The sequence below is a fragment of the Schistocerca americana genome, chromosome 1 (assembly GCF_021461395.2).
Source record: "Schistocerca americana isolate TAMUIC-IGC-003095 chromosome 1, iqSchAmer2.1, whole genome shotgun sequence".
Classification (NCBI taxonomy): Eukaryota; Metazoa; Arthropoda; class Insecta; order Orthoptera; family Acrididae; genus Schistocerca; species Schistocerca americana.
Window position 1 is genome coordinate 391,961,471 of NC_060119.1, and position 19,645 is coordinate 391,981,115.

Below are 19,645 nucleotides of genomic sequence, written 5' to 3' on the forward strand. Positions count from 1 at the left end.
AGATAGCAGATAGCACACGCACGGCCTAACGACGTATTGCGGGCGGACGGGTCCCCGCAGTAACGAGCCACAATTTCAGAAAGCACTCTAATTGCCGCGGCGCTTACGAGCCGCGCGTCTACGTCCCCGTGAGCGCCGTCGCGACGCCGGCCGACACACGGCCCGGCAATTAACTTTATTACCGCCAGACGCGGAAAGAAACCGCGCCGCAACTAGAGCGCGAGGGGGCGCAGCAATGCCGGCAAGTGAAAAACAACTCCGGGCGCGGTAATAACTGGTCGCGCCTGCTGCTCGAGCTTTGAACTCACACCAGATGACACAATTTTCTGCCGCAGTGGCTAAACGTTTGAAACAAGTCTTCCGCTGTAAGTGCTTGGGACTCTGTAGCTGTCACAATATTTCATAAGTAACAACATTTACCACCACGCTACGTTTTTTTCCTCTGTGTGGGATTTTCAAACTCAGGATTGGCGAGAGACTGTTGGCGATTCTGCTTTTACTCTGAGAGTGAAGCGTATGTCTTCCTCGTCGTGTACTGCAGTTTCTTTCCGAATACCGACAAAGTTAATGGATGTGACACTGAGCAATGTCGGGTGGACTTCTGACACTGCGACTATGTACGAAATTTGAAAAGTTGTTTCTATGCTAGTATAAGCGGCTACTCGCGTGTAGCGCACAGGCACACTGACAATTTGTTTCCTGTCTAACAGAGTAGCACAGCGTGTTGTTGTCTAAGACACGTGTTAGTAGGTATTAATACACTGAAGCGCCAAAGAAAATCGTATAGGCATGCGTATTCAAACACAGAGATACGGAAACAGGCAGAATACGGCGCTGCGGTCGGCAACGCCTATATAAGACAAGTGTCTGGCCCACGTTGTTAGATTGGTAACTGTTCCTACAACGGCAGGTTATCATGACTGAAGTGAGTTTGAAGGTGGTGTTATAGTCGGCGCACAAGCTATGGGATACAGCGTATCCGAGGTGGTGATGAAGTGTGGATTTTCCCGTACGACCATTCCACGAGTGTACCGTGAATGTCAGGAATCCGATAAAACATCTTATCTCCGACATCGATGCGGACGGAAAAATATCCTGCAAGAAAGAGACCTATGATTACTGAAGAGAATCGTTCAACGTGACAGAAGTGCAACCCTTCCTCAGACTGCTGCAGATTTCAATGCTGGGCCATCAACAAGTGTCAGCGTGCGAGCCATTCAACGAAACATCACCGATGAGGGCTTTCGGAGCCGAACGCTCACTCGTGTACCCATGATGACTGCAGGACACAAAGCCCTACCCATCGACTGGGCCCATCAACACCAACATTGGACTGTTGATGACTCGAAACATGTTATCAGGTCGGGCGAGTCCAGTTTCAAATTGTATCGAGCAGATGGACGTACACTGGAGTGGAAAAAACCTCATGAATCCATGGACCATGCAAGTCAGCAGGGGAGTGTTCAAACTGATGGAGGCTGTGTAAAGATGTGGAGCGTGTGCAGTTGGAGTGATATCGGACCCTTGATACGTCTAGAAACGACTCAGCTGCCACGTAGGTAAACAGGTAAGCATCCTATGTGACGACTTGCATCCATTCGTGTCCACTGTGCATTCCCACGGACTTGGGCAACTCCAACAGAACAATGCGACACCCGACACGTCCAGAACTGCTACAGAGTGGCTCCAGGAACACTCTTCTGAGTTTAAACACTCCTCCCCCCCCCCCCCCCCCCGGCCACGAACATTTTGAGCATACCCAGGATGGCTTGCAACGTGCTATTCAGAAGAGATCTCCACCCCCTCGTACTCTTACGGATTTATGGTCAGCCCTGCACGATTCAAGGCGTCAGTTCCGCCCAGCACTACTCCGAGTCCATACCACGTCGTGTTGCGACACTTATGCGTGCTCGCGGAGGCCCCAACACTATATTAGGCAGGTGTACGAGTTTCTTTGGCTTTTCACTTTATTAATGGGAGGGTGGCACTGAGGACATTGCACAAGTTGCATCCTGGTCAGGTACAACAACGTAACCTGCAGGCTTGGGTAGCATCTGCATTTAGATTCAAGCACGCATGTCTCGCGTTATTTCCACATTTTCATCCAACCCCTGCATTTAAGAGCGTTTGGTGCAAGTGCCACTTCGAAATGAAGAAGCTGGCACGTAAGAGGAATACGAGGCGAGAGCTGCTGGTAAGCAGAAAGACAACGATTAAAAATTTGCGATATTACAACTAAGTGTTTTCTACATACACTCCTGGAAATGGAAAAAAGAACACATTGACACCGGTGTGTCAGACCCACCATACTTGCTCCGGACACTGCGAGAGGGCTGTACAAGCAATGATCACACGCACGGCACAGCGGACACACCAGGTACCGCGGTGTTGGCCGTCGAATGGCGCTAGCTGCGCAGCATTTGTGCACCGCCGCCGTCAGTGTCAGCCAGTTTGCCGTGGCATACGGAGCTCCATCGCAGTCTTTAACACTGGTAGCATGCCGCGACAGCGTGGACGTGAACCGTATGTGCAGTTGACGGACTTTGAGCGAGGGCGTATAGTGGGCATGCGGGAGGCCAGGTGGACGTACCGCCGAATTGCTCAACACGTGGGGCGTGAGGTCTCCACAGTACATCGATGTTGTCGCCAGTGGTCGGCGGAAGGTGCACGTGCCCGTCGACCTGGGACCGGACCGCAGCGACGCACGGATGCACGCCAAGACCGTAGGATCCTACGCAGTGCCGTAGGGGACCGCACCGCCACTTCCCAGCAAATTAGGGACACTGTTGCTCCTGGGGTATCGGCGAGGACCATTCGCAACCGTCTCCATGAAGCTGGGCTACGGTCCCGCACACCGTTAGGCCGTCTTCCGCTCACGCCCCAACATCGTGCAGCCCGCCTCCAGTGGTGTCGCGACAGGCGTGAATGGAGGGACGAATGGAGACGTGTCGTCTTCAGCGATGAGAGTCGCTTCTGCCTTGGTGCCAATGATGGTCGTATGCGTGTTTGGCGCTGTGCAGGTGAGCGCCACAATCAGGACTGCATACGACCGAGGCACACAGGGCCAACAACCGGCATCATGGTGTGGGGAGCGATCTCCTACACTGGCCGTACACCACTGGTGATCGTCGAGGGGACACTGAATAGTGCACGGTACATCCAAACCGTCATCGAACCCATCGTTCTACCATTCCTAGACCGGCATGGGAACTTGCTGTTCCAACAGGACAATGCACGTCCGCATGTATCCCGTGCCATCCAACGTACCCTGGCCAGCAAGATCTCCGGATCTGTCCCCCATTGAGCATGTTTGGGACTGGATGAAGCGTCGTCTCACGCGGTCTGCACGTCCAGCACGAACGCTGGTCCAACTGAGGCGCCAGGTGGAAATGGCATGGCAAACCGTTCCACAGGACTACATCCAGCATCTCTACGATCGTCTCCATGGGAGAATAGCAGCCTGCATTGCTGCGAAAGGTGGATATACACTGCACTAGTGCCGACATTGTGCATGCTCTGTTGCCTGTGTCTATGTGCCTGTGGTTCTGTCAGTGTGATCATGTGATGTATCTGACCCCAGGAATGTGTCAATACAGTTTCCCCTTCCTGGGACAATGAATTTACGGCGTTCTTATTTCAATTTCCAGGAGTGTAGATGAAGATTCCGATAACGCCTTCGCCGCCCCCGTGCAGAATACTCCCCGTCCATCGTCTCACTAATGACAACGAAGTAGTGAAACATTTTATACTCTGTGGCCAGCAGTTTTTTTGCCCGTGCATTGCGCCTCGCCACTCCATGTTGCACCGCACGGAAGCCGCCTGGCGCCTCGCTTCCTCCTGCCCCTCCCCCCTTTGCCCCCCCCCTACCCGCCAGCATCACCCACCCACACAGCAGCTAGTTTAGTGCTGCCCCGCGGCGCGCACCGGGCCCCTGCGCTCATTTCCGAGCGCCGTGTTTAATTCATGGCCTGCCTCGGCGACCAGGCAGCGAGCGGCTTCGCGTGCGGCGGCGCATCCGCAACTGCAATACGCGGAAGGCGTCCGACAAGGAAGCACGCTTGCGGGAGAAGGGTCGGCTGCGGCAGCTAACGGATCGTCCGGCACACTGAAGTTTGTCCTCAGTTCCTTAAAACACTCGTGTTGCGACGTATCCGGCGTCTGGAACACAACAGCGGCAACGTATCAGTATACTTGTCAGGAAGCGGTTGCTCCAGTTCGAGCGTGTAAAGTACTGGGTACGCTGCTGTTATTAATCGCAAAACGTATCCGACCGGATGCTGGTGTGAAGCAATCAACGGCTAGCGGTTTGCGCATTAACAGCCACATCGTGCTAGTAGAAAGTCGGACCAGTAGAAAAGAGATCTTTGTGACTTAATCGAAGAGCATTTTCGTCGTAGTTACAATGTGTATATACTATATTAGAACTGTAAACGCGGCTGTTGCACTGCAGATTTCGCTGTAACTGCACTCATTTTTATTCGTATTTGCATATCATCGTTTCTAGATAGACTGCTGAAAACGAAAAAAATTTTTTTTTTCTTTTCTTTTTTCTTCAGATAAAAAGTTTCACCACCACTGTGTAGTCGTGTATGTACTTAACTTTCTCTTTTACTGTGTATTCTATTACATCATGGTGGTATGGGTACTTTTCGATTTACTATTAGACTGCTTGACAGTTGGTAAGGAACCGAGACGCTGTTGCACAGTCTAACAATACCACCACTTGCAAACTAGGTTAGAAATCAGGTTAATAATGTTGCTCACGCAGCATATGTTCGCTTTATCGAGCAACAACAAAGTTATTGACTGTGGATGGTATCGTCAGAATGGAACTAATGAAGTCACTGTAAAAAGTCATTAATTTTGGCAATTATGTTGAATGGATTCCCACGTAGATTTCATCGAAGTTGTTATGGCCCATCTTGCTGATTCTAGGGTCATTCCACTTTGACTGCTAGAAGGTCCAGACCTGTATTTTAGCAATATTTAAAGACCTAACAAATGCTTTTTCAGGAAATTCTTAATGATCAAACAATCCCAGATCAGAACAATGACATGGTAGAAATAATTTTTTACTTGGTGTTCACGATCCACATTTTTATTAAACTTCTTGTAAATTCACATATACTTCTTCTTAATTGTCACATCATCAAGAAAACAGTTTTGTATCAATCTTCATATATTTAATTTCCACTTTAACCACACACATGACTTGACTGTTCTTTTACAAAGCGAAATATCAACTAAACTTCGGAAAAGTGAAACAAAGACTGCTCTGTGCGCATTCGCGCCAAAACGGTTATAAGTAAGTCAAACATTATGACAGTCTCACAGAAATGAATACACACAAGAGCCATATCACTGTAATACATCGATACATCGGAGTATCTATACATTAATAAACCCAAAAGTGAATATTGTCACATAAATATGTCTGTTACTTCGCAGAAAAGTAGTACGATATTACTGGTATCGAGAACTGGGGTTGGAGTGCCGTAATGGTCACGTAAATAAAGAACCATTACAACAGGAATAATCGCCGTCAATGATTGACGAAATCAAACAGTACATACATAATAGAGATTGAGTGACGTATTTATAACGAAAAATTTATAGATTTTACCTCATGGAGAAGCAGGATAACAGATATAAATAACGTTCATCTTTCCATTGGTCAGACTCTCAACAAAGGTCGATGTCGGACTCCCTGAAAGGAATGAGCTCCCTTTGGCCTCTGTAGCACACTTTGCATCCCTTATTCGTGCTGGCTACCAAACTCCTGAGGAGGCCTTCGGGGATGTTGTCCCTCTCCTCTCTCAAGGCGGTTTTCAGTTTTTGCCACGGTTTGGGGAGGGGAGGTTCGTTGAGAAACACGTCTGCCAAAACCATCTTAGACATGTGCCATAGGTTTCAGGTCCGGTGAGTACACAGAGGAATCCACACGTCAGTGCCTTCACTTTCCCGTGCGTTCGGCATTTCAGAATTCTTGTGCGGGCGGTCGTTGTCGTCCATAAACGGAAATTCTGAATCCATCGACCCTTAAACAGACGAACATGTTCCAGAATAATCTCCTTGCAACACCGCTGAGCTTAAACAGTATCTCACGCAAAGATACGCAGCGGTGTTCGGCCGTTGTACATAATACGTGCCCGCACCATAACGCATAGCTCATACCGATGATATTCGCGAACATTCAGTTGTGTGCAACGAGTTCACCTCTCTCTCCACACTAACTGGTTTCCAAAATCACTTGCCAAAGTCAAGCAGAATTTGTCGGAGAACGTCGCTCTGGACCACTGTTGCTAACCCCAACAACGTGCTCCCTACATCTACGAAGCCTTTCTCGACGATGACTTGGTTGAAATGGTGTCATTTAACGGGCTACCTAGCGTTCGAAACAGCACGATGTGATCAGTGCGAAATGGTTATGGCTGAGACACGTGTACCGGTAGTGGTTGCAAGCTCTGCAGCAATCTGATTAGGAGTTAGATGTCTGTTCCTTTTCGTCACAAGGGTTAAAAATGGCTCTGAGCACTATGGGACTTAACATCTGAGGTCATCAGTTACCTAGAACTCAGAACTACTTAAACCTAACTAACCTAAGGACATCACACACATTCATGCCCGAGGCAGGATTCGAACCTGCGAGACCGAAGCGTTCGCGCGGTTCCAGACTGAAGCGCCTAGAACCGCTCAACCACACCAGCCGGCCAAGTCACAAGGGTTACGCATCGACCCTCTTGTGGTGTGGTGTTACGTCTACGGCCACTGTCATGCTTTTGCGTAGCATATCCACCTTCAGCCGCCACGGTAGTGACACGTGACCGACCTTGAGCCGTCCACCTACTCGCTCACGGTTGTAAGCACTCAATTTATGTCTTGCAGACATGTTGCCGCACCACACGGAATGTCGCACTAATCGGTTCCACAACTATCAACGTGAAACACCGCACTGCATAATCGGTTGAATGCATGCAGAGCGTCCGTGCACAGGCTTCACTGCTGTTAACGCGTCACACCCTCTACATTTCCTTTTACGGCAGTTGGTCCGGTGTTCCGCAGGAATTTCAGTTGTTCCGTAGCAACTGCCAAGCACTGTATACTACACACATCAAAAAAATTTTTGCATCATGCATCACCCCGTTTCCCAGAACTCCTGAAGACAGACGTTGACCGTGAATATTGTATCACGGACACAGTCCCTTTGACTGTTCAGAGATGTAACTAAACCCGCCCAAAAGATGTAAACAACCATGCATGAGCAGCGCCTATTAGACGGAGGGGGTCCGACAGCCGATCAGTTCCAGTCATTCCACCAGGATGGAGGTACACGGCTCACGTGATCCGTAGTTCAACCAAGCCTAGAACGTCAATACCGCGATTCGATCGCATTCGCATTGTTACTTTGTGCCAGGAAGGGCTCTCAACAAGGAAAGTGTCCAGGCGTCTCGGAATGAACCAAAGCGATGTTGGTCGGACACGGAGGAGATACAGAGAAACAGGAACTGTCGATGACGTACCTCGCTCAGGCCGCCCAAGGGCTGCTACTGCCAGTGGATGACCGCTACCTACGGATTATGGCTCGGAGGAACCCTGACAGCAACGCCACCATGTTGAATAATGCTTTTCGTGCTACGACTCAGACTGTGCGCAATAGTCTGCATGATGCGCAACTTCACTCCCGACGTCCATGGCGAGGTCCATCTTTTCAACCGCGACACCATGCAGCGCGGTAGAGATGGGCCCAACAATATGCTGAATGGACTGCTCAGGATTGGCATAATTTTGTGTTCATCGATGAGTGTCGCATATGCCTTCAACCAGACAATCGTCGGAGACGTGTTTGGACTGAAAAATTCCCGCACTTACAGATGCCAGTGTGGTGGTGCCCCATCGTGTTGGTAACTCGAGTCGGCGAATCAGTCTCCAACTGTGGGAAGAGAAAGTTCTGAAGCCTACTCAGAAGTGTGCTTCCTGCAACAGTGTTCTCGGCAAAGGAAAACCGACCATACAACTTTTCCCCTGAAACTGCACTAAACACATTAAATTTTGGAGAGTCCCTCTCATGCTGTACAGCTTCATATGATTGTTCCGTACCCCATATTCACACATTATGACGGTTCGCCTTTCCATTTAAATGGAATATTACCTCCTCAGTAAGCACTAAGTGTGGAAGAAAACTTTCATCCTCCATCTTGCCAAGAACGAAATTACAGAACTCCACACGTTGTAAGCTGTCAGGCAAATCCAACACCTTCCATGAAAACCCTGACATGATAAGCAAATCCAGTAGTATGTCACATAGCTCCGAATAAATCGTGACATTAAATTAACCAAAGTAATACGAGTAACGAGTGAGCAAATGGAATACCACAGACTAACACAAGAATGCCTAAATGTATGTCATAACTTCCCACCGTGAGACAGTCGCAGTTCCGAGGGGAGAAACGAGAACAGAAGCCGAGAGCAGAACCGTGTTAAGCTGAAGGCCCTACGATAAGGGACGGACACCCACGTCGCCAGTTAACCGCTAGGACCACCCCCCAGCCCATGTTAAAAGATAGAGCCCTCCGGAAGAACAGTATAGATCTTACGATAACACAAAAAGGGCCACCCCAGTCGCAAGTTTTAGCGTGAGACTTTTTCGTGTCTCTGTTACGTTGCAAACTTTAAAAACATTGCCCCACCACGAAAAGTATAACGTTTCTCATTGGATAGACAGAATTTTTGTAGGCGGAGCTTAAGGTTAACATTGAGACCCTGATTGGTCAGATGAAAACACAGCCACATAGTTTTTTTAAACTAACTTCGGTAAATTGTAGTATGGAGAAGTTAGGAGAGAGTTGCTTCCGAGACGGCGAGGTGAACGAAGCTGTGCTGCCCGCAGCCCCCAGACGAACACCGACAAGGTAATGAACGCACGCGATGCCACATAACAGCGCATAAAGCTTCGCTCAGAACTGCAGAAGTCTCATCTGTTACACCCCCCTTTTGCGTAATACTAGTGTCGATCGCCTATTAAAGCTCATGGTGTTCACATTTGCCACTTGAAGTAAAAATCTGAAACACGATGATTTTCTGTTATATAGTTGTTGAGAAGCCACATCAGCCAATGTAATTTACGACAAGTTAGATAAGTAATTAAAGATAATTGAGGGTCACTGTAGACCATTTTGATAGTTTTCTCTCTTGTGAAACTTAATTTAAACCTAGATTATAGATGTGATGTGGCATAGGTCATCCTTCGATCCATTGTAGAACTTGGAAACCCATTCAGGGAATATTCGTTCACATTTTTTGTTGAACGCAGTTGGATTTTACCATCCTGTATTAAAACATTTCCTTTTATCTATAGTGCAATTTATAAACGATGTTTTGTGAGTAGAATAAAATTTCCAATGGTAAACTTAACTGCTTTTTCGACGTTACTTTACCAGCTAACTAAAAATAGGAAAGCCTTGAACCCCTTCCACTAAATTTAGTTAGTATTAAGATTCTTTTACAGGGAGGGCAGTGGAGCTGACGCTGAAGTCATTAAGTATTTGGTTATATCATCGCTAGTCTCACTGAACTCTTCTGAATTCTTCATGTCATGTGTGGTCTGGCGTCTCCTTACCAGCAACAGGTCCCAGGTTCAAACTAGTCAATTCCCTAAAAAACACGCTCAGAGCGTCGTTGCGCGAAAGTGGTAGGGAGACACGATATAGAACAAACAGACACCACGCAGAATGTTAGAACGTCGTTGCTTGTCACATTGACGGAGAAATTGCAGAAGCCGAATTTTCTATGGTTTCGTGTGTAAACGTCGACGCAACACGCGCCAGACGGACATCGGGGGCGTGCTGAGCTGTCGAGCTGCACGGCGAACGGATTTCTGCGGACTCCTTGTGGAACTAGGGCGGATGGCTGGCTGGTTCAAATGGCTCTGAGCACTATGGGACTCAACTGCTGAGGTCATTAGTCCCCTAGAACTTAGAACTAGTTAAACCTAACTAACCTAAGGACATCACAAACATCCATCCCCGAGGCAGGATTCGAACCTGCGACCGTAGCGGTCTTGCGGTTCCAGACTGCAGCGCCTTTAACCGCACGGCCACTTCGGCCGGCTAGGGCGGATGCGTTAGACGTCTGTGCCAGACACTCAGGGACGGCCCGGCGATTTGCCTTAACCAGACAACCTGTTTCTCGGAATTGTTTATGCTATCGTGTAATGCTCTGTGGAGTAGAATGATCCGCGTCATACTTAGTACGAAACTCACGTTGCACAGTTATTACTGCCCGCACTGCGCAAAACGCAAAACACAGAATACTTTGTTGCCCCGACACCATTTTTACTAGACCTGACGTATGCGCACACTGCTGGTATCTAGCAGGAATCATGTAAAACCCGAGAGTTTGTTCTTTCCAACAGTACGTTGTTCACGCACATCTCAAATAACGTAATAGTTACGATTTCTTTAAAAACTCAGGGGATTCTTTCTTATGCACCCCGTATATCCATTTCAGATTGAGTGTCATCCTGGCTGTTGCGTTCTGGACCACTTTCGTTGACTGTTTGAGCAGCACTGTCTTGAACATGTTCGACCTCATGTAACCAGTGAGTGATAATAGCCTCAGAATCATCCTCTGAAACATCCACTCTGTCCTTTGTAACCGTGCCTAGCGATATTCCTGTAGGTAATGTGAAATATGAAGTGTTATGTATGTCTTTGGATAGGGTCCGCCCTTAGCAAAACACATTTTTTGTTTTTAAACCCAAACATGTTTCACTGCAGTTGCAGCATCTTCAGTGGGCTTTTATTTTCCATCTGTTAAAGATAAAGAGTGTTCTTTGCTGTTTGTATACATGTAGCTACTAGTTTTTAAATCGTAATTACAGATATTTAAAAAAACACATAATTTATGTGTTTTTTCAAATATCTGTAATTACGATTTAAAAACTAATACATGTATACATGTATTTGAAAGAAACACATAATAAAGATGGAAAATAAGCCGGCCGCGGTGGTCTAGTGGTTCTAGGCGCGCAGTCCGGAACCGCGGGACTGCTACGGTCGCAGGTTCGAATCCTGCCTCGGGCATGGATGTGTGTGGTGTCCTTAGGTTAGTTAGGTTTAAGTAGTTCTAAGTTCTAGGGGACTGATGACCACAGAAGTTAAGTCCCATAGTGCTCAGAGCCATTTGAACCATTTTGATGGAAAATAAAAGCCCACTGAAGATGCTGCAACTGCAGGGAAACATGTTTGGGTTTAAAAACAAAAAATGTGTTTTGCTAAAGGCGAACCGTATCCAAAAACATGCATATTGTTTAAGCAAACACGGAAGAAAAGAGCTTCAACCCCAAGATGATTACGAAGTGTTAATTACTGAGTTCGTAATATAAATCGCGTCATTCCCCCAGCAACTTATTCTGTTTACCAAGTCACATTCACAGCAGTTCGCAACAATGTTTACTACAAACGCTCATATCGAACTGAACGAAAGTGCTGAAGTGCGCGTTTGAAATTTCTAACAGGTGTCTTCATACCCCACAACACCGACTGAGGATTAGACACGAGCGTCTGGAACGTACCATGGGAGCGAGACGTGAGCGGAGCATGACGCGACCGACCCATACAGGTCGCCCGTAATTGAAGCGGCCCGCTACGTCAGCCTTAGAAGCGCGGAATGAGCGTAGGTAGCGGGGTCGGCAGATCAAAGTGGCGGGGCGCAAGTTGCACGGCGCGCGCGCTCGCCCAAGTCGCAATCGCATCGCTCGTAATAGCCGCCGGGGCTTCCGGACGGCGCTGCTAAATGTCGTATCATCTCTGGCGGCCGTCAAAGGCGCCTAATTAGCGAGCGCCGGGCATCGCCCCTCCTCGCACTCTCACCCCCCCCCCTCCCTCCACCGCTGCAGCCGGCCGGCCACCCGCGCCCCTATAATTACAGCACGGTAATTTCGCCCCTGCCGACCTGTCTGCCCGCGGCTGACAAAGGGGTACGCCAGGGCGTGTCCGCCAGACGAGTACGCCTGTTTGTGATACGCAATCGCCCCGGTGATGACGATGATCAAAACGAAGCACGGCTCGGAAACGCATAAGTCTGCGGAGGCGGGCACTAGGCCAGGGGTGTAGGGCGGTGGAGAAGGGTACAGTGGATTGGATGTAGAGATTGGTTCGCAGCTCTCGAGTGTCGGTTGTGTACCTCCCTCCATCTATAAAGACAGTATTTTGAAATATTGTCAGTGTCAGGAGCTGGGAGCGCTGCGAGGGGCCGAGGTTTACACACGCACAGGGGTCGCCGCGCGGCTCTCGAGGGTGGAATTCCGTTTGAAGCCGTCTGCGGCGCGCACGCAGCGCCGGGAACAAGCACCGCCGCTCCCTTTGTACGAGAATTATATCCAGCCGCCCTCCCCCTTTGTTTTAGGCGTCTTCCGCACCTCCATCACTCCACCGGCGTGCGCTGGCCGGCGTTGTAAATATACCTGCAGGCTGTTAAGGAGATTACAGCGGCTCAGGTATAAAACCGTCTCTCTCTCTCTCCCTCTCTCTCTCTCTCTCTCCAAGCTCTCGCAATGTTGCGGCGCCGCCGAAGAGGAACAGCTCGCCGCGCGCCATTGTGTTCCCCTGCGCGCAAGAATGCAGCCCGCCTATTCCTAGATAACGCTCCGCCAAGGAGATCCTGTTATTTACCAGCGAAGCAGCGCCGGAGGATGCCAGCGGCTCTCGGAGGCCCGTACGTAAAATAAAAAAAAAGAAGGAGAACGGCCTCCGAGCTGCTGCTATCACGACGGAATACTTAATGCGGCCTCGCCGCCGTCCCCCCCGCGCCTGCTCAACTGTCACGAAATACATCCGTCGTATTTTAAGCTCCCGACTACAAGTGGAATTCAGTTATGCGCCCGTGACTCAATAAAACACGGGACGGGGTAGCGCTGCGGAAGGGGAGGGTAGGCGGAGAACACGGGGAACCGACCACAGTCGAAACGTCTTGACTTCCACTTCTCTTCTTATTGCGGTTGTCCCTGGCCAAGGTCGTTAGCGTTCGCTATTGTGGTTTCCCTAGACCCTGACGTAGCCGGCTCGATTCCGGGTACTGGAAGAAATTTTCGTCACTAGAACATGGCCACCAAAGGAAAGAGAGGTGTTATCTTAAAACTCTTTTTCTCCAGGTTGTGCAGAAAATATTGTGGTTGCGTGTTAATACATGATCTTGAGCGAGATGACTGAACAATATCTTCTCAGGCTTTCAGCAGCACTAAGGATCCAAGTTCTCGCGACTGACTTCTGCTCGGTGACTGTAAGTAGTAATAGATCCGCTGATTACTCTTACAAGGATATTGGACCTGTATTTGTATTACAATTGATGCCAGTATAGGCGAGGGTTGTCAAGGCAGCACCGGACGCCGTACCGCACCGCACCGCACCTCCACACCGCTCTCCGCTACCGCTACCGCCATGGCACGCACAAAGCAAACGGCCCGCAAGTCCACCGGTGGAAAGGCGCCGCGCAAACAGCTCGCCACCAAGGCGGCGAGGAAGAGCGCGCCCGCCACCGGCGGCGTCAAGAAGCCCCACCGCTACAGGCCGGGCACCGTCGCCCTGCGAGAAATCAGGCGCTACCAGAAGAGCACAGAGCTGCTCATCCGCAAGCTGCCATTCCAGCGCCTAGTGCGCGAGATCGCCCAGGACTTCAAGACCGACCTGCGCTTCCAGAGCTCCGCAGCCATGGCCCTGCAGGAGGCCAGCGAGGCCTACCTCGTCGGCCTCTTCGAAGACACCAACCTCTGCACAATCCACGCCAAGCGCGTCATCATCATACCCAAGGACATCCAGCTCGCGCCGCATCCGCGGCGAGCGGGCCTAAACCGCGCCGCGGCACCGCAATATTAGATACAGGCTCCCAGGTAGATGCAATTTTTCTTGACTTCCGGAAGGCGTTCGATACAGTTCCGCACTGTCGCCTGATAAACAAAGAAAGAGCCTACGGAATATCAGACCAGCTGTGTGGCTGGATTGAAGAGTTTTTAGCAAACAGAACACAGCATGTTGTTATCAATGGAGAGACGTCTACAGACGTTAAAGTAACCTCTGGCGTGCCACAGGGGAGTGTTATGGGACCATTTCTTTTCACAATATATATAAATGACCTAGTAGATAGTGTCGGAAGTCCCATGCGGCTTTTCGCGGATGATGCTGTAGTATATAGAGAAGTTGCAGCATTAGAAAATTGTAGCGAAATGCAGGAAGATCTGCAGCGGATAGGCACTTGGTGCAGGGAGTGGCAACTGACCCTTGATATAGACAAATGTAATGTATTGCGAATACATAGAAAGAAGGATCCTTTATTGTATGATTATATGATAGCGGAACAAACACTGGTAGCAGTTACTTCTGTAAAATATCTGGGAGTATGCGTGCGGAACGATTTGAAGTGGAATGATCATATAAAATTAATTTTTGGTAAGGCGGGTACCAGGTTGAGATACATTGGGAGAGTCCTTAGAAAATGTAGTCCATCAACAAAGGAGGTGGCTTACAAAACACTCGTTCGACCTATACTTGAGTATTGCTCATCAGTGTGAGATCCGTACCAGATCGGGTTGACAGAGGAGATCCAAGATCCAAAATCCAAAGAAGAGCGGCGCGTTTCGTCACAGGGTTATTTGGTAACCGTGATAGCGTTACGGAGATGTTTAACAAACTCAAGTGGCAGACTCTGCAAGAGAGGCGCTCTGCATCGCGGTGTAGCTTGCTCGCCAGGTTTCGAGAGGGTGCGTTTCTGGATGAGGTATCGAATATATTGCTTCCCCCTACTTATACCTCCGGAGGAGATCACGAATGTAAAATTAGAGAGATTAGAGCGCGCACGGAGGCTTTCAGACAGTCGTTCTTCCCGCGAACCATACGCGACTCGAACAGGAAAGGGAGGTAATGACAGTGGCACGTAAAGTGCCCCCCGCTACACACCGTTGGGTGGCTTGCGGAGTATAAATGTAGATGTAGATGTAGATAGCCGAGAGCGCTAACGTGCTGCTTCCGCCCGGCGGATTAACGACGACGGCCGGTGTGCCGGCCGGCCTGGATGTGGTTTTTAGGCGGTTTCCCACATCCTACTAGGTGAATACCTGGCTGGTCCCCAAGTCCCGCCTCAGTTACACGATTCGCAAACATCTGAAACACATTCACACTATTTCACGATTTACACTAGACTCAGACAGCTGGGGTACACTAATTTCGTGCCGGAGCGTATGGGGTGGCGGCAGGACGTGCATCCGGCTACCCCTTAACTTAACCATGCCAAATCCGTTCTTAACCCGCCGACCCTGCGCACAATGCGGGATGAAGGCAGTAGCAAAAGAAAAAAAGAAAGATGTGTATTACAGTTGATGAACAACAAAAATGAAATACTTCACACGTACATACTTACTGGCCTAGTTCGACAAGGATGCGGCTGGTAGACGGTCGTAGCCTTATGTTAGGAATCATTCCAGCATTTGCCTGGAGTAATTCAGAAAAACCACGGAAAACTAAATCTGGAGGGCCCGAGTACAAAGCTAGTCTGTTTAAAACTACTGCTACCTCATGCAGTATGTCCCTTACTGTCAAGTGCTAAATGAGTGCCGTATGTTTTTCTTTATTTGCTAAAACTCTTCATTCTTTTTCCCTGAAGAGGAAAAGCCGGGATGCTTGAAGCCACGCAGTCAGACATTTCTGTTTCTTACAATATTTCTTTAATAGGGTTCGTTATAAAACAGCGCTTCTGTTGCTTGCCATGTTTTCTTTTTATTGATATTTTGCAGGAGAAGTTTTCGAAACTGATTCTCATTTTCAGGCTCGTGGTATGTATGTCATGCCATCTGTTCGTCATGTTTTCGATGTCTGAGGTCCACTATTCTGTTGTCTTTAGGTTTACCTCTCTTCATTTTCGACTGTCACCCTCGGAACAATTACAACTACCCATTTTGCATAATGAAAAGGGATTTTACCTGAAGGTTTCAGGTAATTATTGTTTGTCAGAAGCAGAGACGACCTGACTCGAATATGGATAATATGAATAAATGTATCAAAATAATTACGTTAATTACATACATTTTAATTACAAGGAACAATTATATCAAAGGTGTCAATATACTCTTGGATATCAATCGCCTGAAGTCACGTCAGAACGCCAATAGTCGTATTGTACAGGTTTACGACTTGCTCTGCACGAATACTGCACGAGTATAGAATTCCTTTCCGTATTGCTTCGTCGTACGCTCGTCTCACATGGAACAGAAAAAGGATAACACGTAATTGTTATCAGACAGTGATAAACTGCAGCATTTCACAAGATTAAGATCTGACACTTGACACCGCGTCACCACTTTGACACATATAAGAGTTACTGATTCTACCTGTTGTCACTCAGCAGCAAATGTACGAACGTCAGTGCCGTAATGCTTGTGACACCAGAGCACGGAACACCGACCATCTCCACAATGGTCATTCCTCTGCCCCGCGATGTCAGCGCGACAGATAACAACGCCTGGACAAAGGAAGGGTCGGGTTATATGATCAATACCATAAGCTACGTTACCGGACTCCCTTGTTTTCCTCCTTGGGCCACGCGGTACGTGGCTCGGCCTGTATTTCCGGCGACCGACATCCGTTCCGTCACTTCGTATGCAGCAAGCAACGGCACTTACTCATCCGGATCGGATAATTTGTTATTTATATCGTTTAATTATTCTCAACCGTGCCGTAACCGCATACTATTAAGAGGGCGCTAGTTTAAGTGGGGATCTTACGGGAAATAACTTTAAGCCTCTGCCCGCGGTTAGAACATCCTGTCTTAATTTAGCGCCCGTCTGAGAAACAGAGCGCGTAGTCGCTCCCCCCCCCCCCCTTCCCCCCACCCATTTGAATCACTGGTAGATAATGCGCCGCTCCGTAATTACTGGCCCCTGTAATATAGGCCGTCGAAAATTGTACTGCACTTTCCCGAGTAATGTCATGGTTGAAGCAGCGTGTACTTTCGAATCTTAGCCGTAAGTCAACTTTGAAGAATGTATTTGCCCGTGGGGGTGAGCTACTGGTCTTCAGCACAACCTCCATTCGCTGGTAGAAGATGTCAATGTTTTTACTCCTAATCTGGAATACACAAGGTGATAGACTCGCCTTTCAAGTTCCCTCTCTTGATTTTCTCTGGGACAATATGGATTCTACCTTCGTGGGCTCTGTAGTACGTTATTCTAGCTGCGTTACTAAGGCATAGCAGAGCGCTTTCTCCAACTTTTCCTACGTCTACATTTAAATATATATTTCACAAGTCATCGCATGGTGCGTGGTGGAGGTTACCCTGTATATAATATAATATAATAAAATAGTGGAATAAATGATAGTAAAATGTTGAAATGCGTGGCTTTTTAAAATGTATTGAAAAATGGTCCAAATGGCTCTGAGCACTATGGGGCTTAACATCTATGGTCATCAGTGCCCTAGAACTTAGAACTACTTAACCCTAACTAACGTAAGGACATCACACACGTCCATGCCCGAGGCGGGATTCGAACCTGCGACCGTAGGGGTCACGCCGTTCCAGACTGAAGCGCCTAGAACCGCACGGCCACACCGGGCGGCAGAATGTATTGAATTAATGAGATAAATTTTTCGGAATGAATGCCAAGCACAATAAGCTGAGCTATGCCTGGAAATAAGTTCGTATTAGTTCATATTATTTTGCATATTTATCTTTCTCCGCTGTAGATTTGTGCTTACCCTTCTTTATGGTGCTACGTTTGGTCGCCGTGTTCACTTTCGAAGTTTTGACCATGTTCCCACTGAGCTTATCGGATCTTCGTAATTTTCCAAAGTACACAGGTGGGCTTCAGTTCTTCTAATTATCGTACTATTTGAAGTAACTACTCACACGACCTTTCTATTAATAAAACAATACTGTATTTTTCTAAACGGTGCACATATGAAATACATATTCCTCACTTATTCATAACGACCCCAAAATGGTAGTCTACAATTACTCACTTAAAAAATGGCGTGCTTCTCCCTCGTTCACTAACTGAGCGCGAATCCTTCCTTCCTACTACTGGTACAAGAAAGACTCCTCTGTTTTTTTTAGCAACTGAAAATCAAAAATGCCTGACGGTAGGCGTAGGCCCTATGATAGGCTACCGCTTCATCTTTTCTCTTTGCCTTTAAAGAAGACGAAAACATAAAAGAAATGCAAAAGGTTTATCACATGTACCACAACTAGTCATTTCCTTTTCTGTTCCATTCGCAAATAGACCGAGCACAAAACAACTACCTATATGCCTCCGTACGAGTCCTAATCTACATCTACATCTACGTGATTACTTTGCTATTCTCAATCAAGTGCCTGGCAGAGGGTTCAATGAACCACCTTCAAGCTGTCTCTCTACCGTTCCATTCTCGAACGCGCGCGGGAAAAACCAGCACTTAATTTTTTCTGTGCGAGCCCTGATTTCTCTTATTTTATCATGATGATAATTTCTCCCTATGTAGGTGGGTGCCAACAGAATGCTTTCGCAATTGGAGGAGAAAACCGAAACTTCATGAGAAGATCCCGTCGCAAGGAAAAACGCCTTTGTTATAATGATCGCCACTCCAATTCACGTATCATGTCTGTGGCACTATTTCCCCTATATCGCGATAATGCAAAACGAGCTGCCCTTCTTTGTACTTTTTCGATGTCATCCGTCAGTCCCACCTGATGCAAATCCCATACCGCACAGCAATACTCCAGAATAGGACGGATAAGCGTGGTGTAAGCAGTCTAATCTTATCTTCGTAGTCCTTACGCGGAATGAACGCTGGTGCCAGTAGAATCGTTTTGCAGTCAGCCTCAAATGCTGATTCTCTAAATCTCAACCTTCCTGAAAGTTCGCGTTTCCGCCAGTGATTCCCATTTGAGTGCTCGAAGCATCTCCGTTATGTTTGTATGTTGTTGTAACCTACCGGTAACAAATCTAGAAGACCACCTCTGGAGTGCTTCATTATCTTCCTTTAATCTGATGCGGAGCGGATCCAAAACACTCAAACAATACTCAACAATGGGTCGCACTAGTGCCCTATACGTGGTATCCTTTACAGATGAACCGCATTTTCCTAAAATTTTCCCAGTAACCCGAAGTCGACCATTCGTCTTCACTCATACAATTCTTACATGCTCATTCCATTTCATAGTGCTTTGCAACGTTACGCCCAGATGTTAAATCGATGAGACTGGGTCAAGCAGCACACTACTGACACTGTATTCGAACAAAAGTGGTTCAAATGGGTCTGAGCACTATGGGACTTACGGTAGCAGGTTCGAATCCTGCCTCGGGCATGGATGTGTGTGATGTCCTTAGGTTAGTTACATTTAAGTAGTTCTAAGTTCTAGGGGACTGATGACCTAAGATGTTAAGTCCCATAGTGCTCAGAGCCATTTGACTACGTTGTTATATTAAAGGGAAAACGTATGTGGATAGGTAAAAGACAAATGAAAGCGCTATACAATCCTAGTACCTTGCGAAAATGTGCTTCACTGGTACTCCGAGGTGAAACTCCTCCAACTTGTTTGGATTCATTGCACATACATCAGAAGCAGATTATGGAGATGGTTTATGGCAGTGTACTTTATTTCTTACTAGCTCTCATACGTTTTT